The 6,546-nt window shown below is 48.0% G+C and overlaps 1 long non-coding RNA gene across 1 annotated transcript; it reads left to right on the forward strand.

Moving 5' to 3' along the window:
* Positions 1–293: 293 nt before the first annotated feature.
* On the forward strand, positions 294–5,955 carry LOC116071246. Its single transcript, XR_004110785.1, has 2 exons — positions 294–334; positions 4,147–5,955. It is a non-coding gene; the product is annotated as an uncharacterized LOC116071246 (long non-coding RNA).
* The last annotated feature ends 591 nt before the right edge of the window (positions 5,956–6,546 follow it).

The raw sequence follows: 6,546 nt of genomic DNA on the forward strand, positions 1-6,546 counted from the left end.
ACCCCCTGGAATAAATAGCATGAGGGCCCAGGGGCTCTGAGATCCATCCAATATCTCTTCAGTAGATGGCTGTAGTGGTTTGAAAATGCCTGGCCCAGGGAGTAGCAACATTTGGAGGTGTGGCCTTGTTGGAGTAGGTGTGACCTTGTTGGAGGAAGTGTGTCACTGTGGGTGTGGGCTTTAAGACCCTCACTCTAGCTGCCTGGAAGCCAGTCTTCTCTTAGCTAGCAGCCTTCAGAACAAGAGGTGGAACTCTCAGCTCCTCCAGCTCCATGCCTGCCTGGATGCTGCCATGCTCCCCACCTTGATGATAATGGACTGAACCTCTGAACCTGTAAGCCAGCCCCAATTAAATGTTGTCCTTATAAGAGCTGCCTTGGTCATGGTGTCTGCTCATAGCAGTAAAACTCTAACTGAGACCATGGCTCTGCCCACCTCAGCCTCCTGGCTCCCTCTGTCCCCCTACCCACACCCCCCAGTCCTCACCAAGGTCTTGGTACCACCCTCCAGAAGTCTCAGATCCTGCTGGTTGCTACTTTGTCTCTGCAACAAGCTGTTCCCAGAACTGCCATTGCCTCTGGCTTCCTTCTGGCCTGCTTAGTTCCTGTTAGTCCCTCTGTATTGCCCAGGGTTGCATGTGTCTCCCCTCCCCTGACTTTTCTGTCAGTGTTGAGTCATCCCTGGTGACCCTCTGTAAACACATGGACAATCTTGTTTGGAACAGTCACATCAGTTTCTCCACCCCTAACACCACCACACACACACACACAGACACACACACCAGGACCACTGAGGCCCCACTCTCCACAGCCTTAGCTACACAGGCTAAGGTCCTTAACAGATGCTGGTGGACTGGATGATTGGTGGTTGAGACCAGGTCAAGCTTACTACCCTTAGAAAAGAACTCTGAACTCCACGAGGCTTGTTAAGACTCTACCACTAGGAAATGACCTAAGTCTATCACTGCCGCAGGAAGACAATTAAACCTACTCACTGTCACGTTCTCAACCGTGTGATCTGTCGTGTTACCCTGGGGCAGGGGCTGTACTTATGGGAAGTGCACTTGAAGTCTCAGCCTAGGGGCCAGCTCATGTCTGTCACTAGCCAGCTATGTGGCCATCCAATGTCACAATGAAGTTCTAATCCCCACTTCATCAGGGCCACGAAGGGGCTGAGCAGCTGAGCTCTCAAGTTCCTTTTTCTTTTTCTATTTGTTTATTTATTCATTCATTCATTCTTTTTTCCCCACCAGTGCTAGGGATAGACCTTCGGGCCTTGGGTGTGTTGAGTAAGGACTCCACCACTGAGCTATAACCCTGGCCCTGAGGTCCCCTGTTCTGATATCTTGTGGCTTTGAGTACACAGAGCTATGACTCTACTGGATACCTCGTGACATCTTATGGGTTTATGTAACTTGCTCATTTCAAAAACACGACCTGTACAGAGAGGCAGACTGCATGATCCCAGCAGTGTGATTTGGCAGCTGGAAGATGGTTGGAGAGAAAACTTCTACTGACTCATGCCTTTTCAGTCTTTTGGGAAGTCCTGTTGGGAATGCTGGGCATGTAGCTCAGTTGGCAAAGGAGCCAATTTGATCCTCAGCACTGTGTTGTGATACATGCCCATAATCCCAGTTTGGAAGAGGTCTCGGGGGGGGGGGGTATTCATTTTGAAAATTCAGATCCTCAGAGTCCCACTGTGTTACCGGATGACTGGGATTTCAAGGCCGAAAGGGAGCTTAGCAAAGAGTTGAGCCATTCTGTGAGAACCCTGTAGCAGCACTGACTGCTTGATCGGATGTGGGTGACAAGCTCCAGGGAGCCCTGCAAACTTGATAAGGCTGTGAGCAGGTACTATAGGAAAATTTCTGCTGCCTCATTCATTTCTCCCCTAGTATCAGAAACTCACACACTTGTACAAAGCCAAATTTCTATCTTAAATATCTACCTATATCTATACATCTGTCTGTCTGTCTGTATGTATGTATGTTTATGGGACCTTCAAATCTATGGGCTCCGTCCGTATATAAAGATCCAAACAAATACTGCTAGTAAGACCATTTTCCGTCTCTATGGATCACATACGGTCTTCGTGCGTCATAATTTCCTAAGCAATGCAGTGTAACAATTAGACTCAGCATTTGCGCTGTATTAGGGATCTTAAGTGTAGATGATTTGAAGCACATGGAGGGGTAAGCATAGGCTAGATGCAAACCTGGTATGAGTATCTGCATAGATGTCTGGGCATCTCTGGGGAAGTCCTAGAAGCAATTCTACAGATGCTGCAAACCCAGCCACACAAACGAACGGCGTAGAAAGCAATGTCTCCTTTCGCCATCAAGAACACTCAATCCACCGGTGAGGCTGGTCAACTCCTCCCTCAGATGAAGCCTCAGATCAGCTCTCAAAGGAAACAGGCCATTCCGGGTATTTCATCAGTGCCAAAGCAAGAGGCTCCCAATGGGCCCAATTTCTGTTCTTGTTCTCCGTCATACAGCAACCAGAATCACCCACCATCTATAGATTAAACTCCAATGGCTTCCCAGTGTTAGTGTGGAATCCTCCAAACGCCCCATGGTGGCTAGGCTTGCCTATGTTCCTCTAGCCTTGCCTGACAGGTCCCTTTCTGACCCTCAAACATGCCCAGGACCTTGCTGTTTCTGTGTCTTCAATATATCTGTTTTTCCTCTCAGATCTTCCCCTAACAGGGACCTTGACCAATGCTACAGATTGGTCATGTATACCACATCTCCAGGAACTCACACAAACAAAAAAGACACTAAAAAACTGTCACATAAAATATGTCCTCTGTTCCTAACCATGACAAATTCTTCCTAATGACAAAACTGAAAAGTCTGTGCTCAACACATGTGAGCAAAATAGAACAAGTGAATTCAATTATTACTGTGCATGTCTGAGTGTTCTGGGTTTTTGTCTAGTGGAACTTGAATAAGTAATCAAATGGGGACATGCATTATTTATAACAAAGTATACATTTATTGTACAGAGATACTTTCCACTTAAGGAAAATCATTACTATGGTCACCATCAAGTATTTTATGTTCTATTAAGGTGAACCATAAAGAAGGGTTTTAAACGCTGTTGTTTCAATGTGTACAGAACGTAAGCATATTATCACTTAAAATATAACAACCATAAATTAGAAGTTAAAATGTTTTTATGTATGCTTTCAAAAAAAGTTACTTTACTCAAATACTCAAAATTATTTATAATTACATAAATTCATATTCAAATGTGTGGCGTGAATTTTTATAATAATTATTTGAAAAACTATTTGAGAATTCAACTAAATTATATAAAACAGTTCTTTTTTTAAGAAAGATTTATTTATTTTATTTATATGAGTACACTGTAGCTGTCTTCAGACACACCAGAAGAGGGCATCAGATCCCATTACAGATGGTTGTGAGCCACCATGTGGTGGCTGGGAATTGAACTCAGGACCTCTGGAAGAGCAGTGCTCTTAACCACTGAGCCATCTCTCTAGCTCTATAAAACTGTTCTTTTACTTGTGTTTTTGTTGTTTGCTTGTTTGCTTTTTCCTAGGAATTGAACCTGGGCCTCAATTATGCTAAATATATACTCCTTTAAGCTACAACCCTTAGTGTTCTCAGCTTTAGTGTTTTGTACCCATCTGGCTGTTGGGGGGTTGTTTGGTTGGTTTTGATTTGGTTTTAGTTTTGGTTTTAGTTTTGAGTTTTTTGAGACAGGGTTTCTCTGTGTAGTACTGGAACTTACTTGTAGACCAGGCTAGCCTTGAGCTCAGACATCCACTTGCCTCTGCCCAGAGATGGGACCAAACATCTGCCTAGAGCACCACTGCCCAGCTCCAGATGGCTATTAAGTTAAAGAACTGGCATGTTTCAAGCATCGGACAGGTAGCAAATTTAAGGTTAACACTATAAAATGTTCCTCATTCTATATGCGTTGGCTGCAGGTACTCCTTTAGCCCCTGGGCATCTGCAAAGCGTGGACACAGAGGATGTCCAGAACTCCAGGACACCATCCTTGGCTCAGCCCACTGCACAGACGTTATCTAAGAAGGAGCCCTGGGTGCAGTAATCTGTTTGTCCTCTTACCCAAGCGCTTCAGCCATGTGACCCTGTGTTTGTCTCAACTTTGGCAGACCACAACCCACAACAGTGACGCATGCGGATGAGGTGGCAGAGAAGCATCTGCTTGGAGTCTGAACAAGATGAGTAAACACCGATGCCTGTGAGTCTCCGAATCCCACGGCCCAGGGTGTGGCCTCTGTTGCCTTGGCCAAAGGTAACTCGCTTCAATAAGGTCACGCCTCTCCTCTCACTTAGGATGTCTTTGTTGTCAGACTTTCCTTGCCTACTCTCAACACCTGAGAGTGGTTCCCACCTCTCCATCCCCAACTGCCTGTATCCTGTTGCTTTCTGGGATGTTCAAAGCCGTCAACCCATCCTGTATCTCTTTAGGGTTTGTTTGGAAGCAGGGTCTCAAACTAGGGATCCTTCTGGCTCCCAGGTCTTCAGGACCGCAGGCAGGAGCTAATGTAGACATGACATTGTATTATGTGCTGCTCGCTCCTATCTTCTTTACCCACCACACTTTCTGCCATATTCATAGGGTGTTAGGGAGCCTTTCGGCAACGATCAGACATTTCAGGGCTGCAACTGACCCATGCCTTTGTGCTTGCTCATTGCCTACTCCCTTGAGAAGTCCTGAGAGCTCCCGCGGAGCGCTGATGCAGAGGTGCCTCATTAGTCACTGGGAGCCAGTGGACCAGCTGGAACTGAAACCGGAGTCTTCAAGGAAAGCCTGGGTTTTCCCCTAGGCGCTCTGGGGTGCAGAGGAGGCCCACAGCACCTAGCGACCGCCTTAGCTTTCCAGCCCGCTGGGCAGGGACGCATTTCTTCCTCAAGAGGGCGCCGGCTGCCTGCATCTGAGCTGTTGGCAATTGGGATTCAGAGGATGGGAGTGACCCTCTGGCCCAAGTGCAGGATTTCAGAAGCAGCAGGGACATTCCAACCACCCCGGGGACATTCCAGCCACACCAAGACTGAGATACCAGTTCCGTAGATCCCATAAGTTCCGTGTTTCTGGAAAGTCGGGAACTCTTTGCTTAACATCTTTTCAGCCTCTGCGCGGTCGGCATTTTGGACTTGGAAAGATGAGGAGGGGTGCTTTCCGGAGCACAGCAGCCTCGCCCTGCACCGGGACAAGGATGTGCCAGGACTCACCCCTCCTCCCCTTCAATGCTAGGATGGGTGGAGAGCCATCTTCCAGTGATGTAAGGGAGAGATTCCTGGGGCCCCCACAACCTCGGAAGCCAATCTGGAAGGCTATTTCTGAGCACACCCCAGACCCAAGACAGAACTCATGAATGTTCTGCACAGGATATCACGATTTCTGTCCTGTAAACTTTCCTTCCAGGGATTTTTTTTTTTTTAATTTGTTTTATCATCTCCAAATGGTAATCGTTTGTGAATTACGTGGTGTTTATCCTCCTGGCTATAAACTCTAAACCAGTGCAGGGGATCCATCCCCCCACCCCCCTCTAAACCAGTGCTGGGGATCCATCCCCCCATCCCCCATCCCCGCCCCCTCCCCCACCCCCCACAGTCTGCATAGCTCCTATTTCTCAGGAGCCATTTATCTCCCTTTTATTGTTTTCTTCATTGGTTTCCCCCTCGGCCAGACAGGCTTAATAACTGGCAGTCATCACGCAGATCGTAGCGGTGGCAGCCACCCCCGCAAAGGGACCCAGTCGTTTCCCAGAGCCAGAATGCTCTGCAGTCCCAGCTTCTATTGTTTTCTTAGCAGACTCCGGGTTTTGTTTCTTGGCTATCCTTGAATGAAGAAACTCTTAAAACATCATGTGTCTGCCTTGCTTTGTATAGGAAAGAGCTGTAAACAGGAAGTCTACACCTCCCCCCCCCAAAATAAAAGTGACCAGTCAATTAGAGCCTCTTAGCATGACTTAACCCCCACCGCCTAGGCACCTTGGGGAAAGCTGGACTCTATTAATCAGGCCAAAGCAGAGCTGCAGGGAGGCCTACGGGCAGCCAGAGGGGAGAGTTGGGTGCCAAAGATCTGCCAAGAGAGGAAGAACAATATGGCCCCCAGGCCTGCGTGCAAACTATCTCAGCCAAGTTGCAAAGAACACATGACAATCTTTTACATTGTCCTAGAGTGGCCTGAGAGGCCTCACTGGGAGCAGAGAGCTCAGTTGCCTGGCATTCCAGCCCTGCACTTGGCTGCTTCTGCTGTATTCAGGGCTGTCACATTCAGAGAGATTCGCAGTGTGGTACTGAGACTCCTACTAGGTCACCACACCAGCTTCTGAGAAACTTTATATCCTTAGTGGCTAGCCAGTGCTGGCCCGGCGTGGTTTCTCCTGCAAAGCAATTCAACAGCATGGGTTAACACCCCCCCCCCCCCCCCCCCCCCCCCCCCCCCCCCGGCCGATCCTGCCTAGGATGGAATCAGCATCGTAGACAACTAAGGGGGCAGGAGACTGGGCGTGCAACACCGTGACAGAGTGCGATTTAGCATG

The sequence above is a fragment of the Mastomys coucha genome, unplaced genomic scaffold (genome assembly GCF_008632895.1).
Source record: "Mastomys coucha isolate ucsf_1 unplaced genomic scaffold, UCSF_Mcou_1 pScaffold22, whole genome shotgun sequence".
In the NCBI taxonomy this organism is placed as follows: Eukaryota; Metazoa; Chordata; class Mammalia; order Rodentia; family Muridae; genus Mastomys; species Mastomys coucha.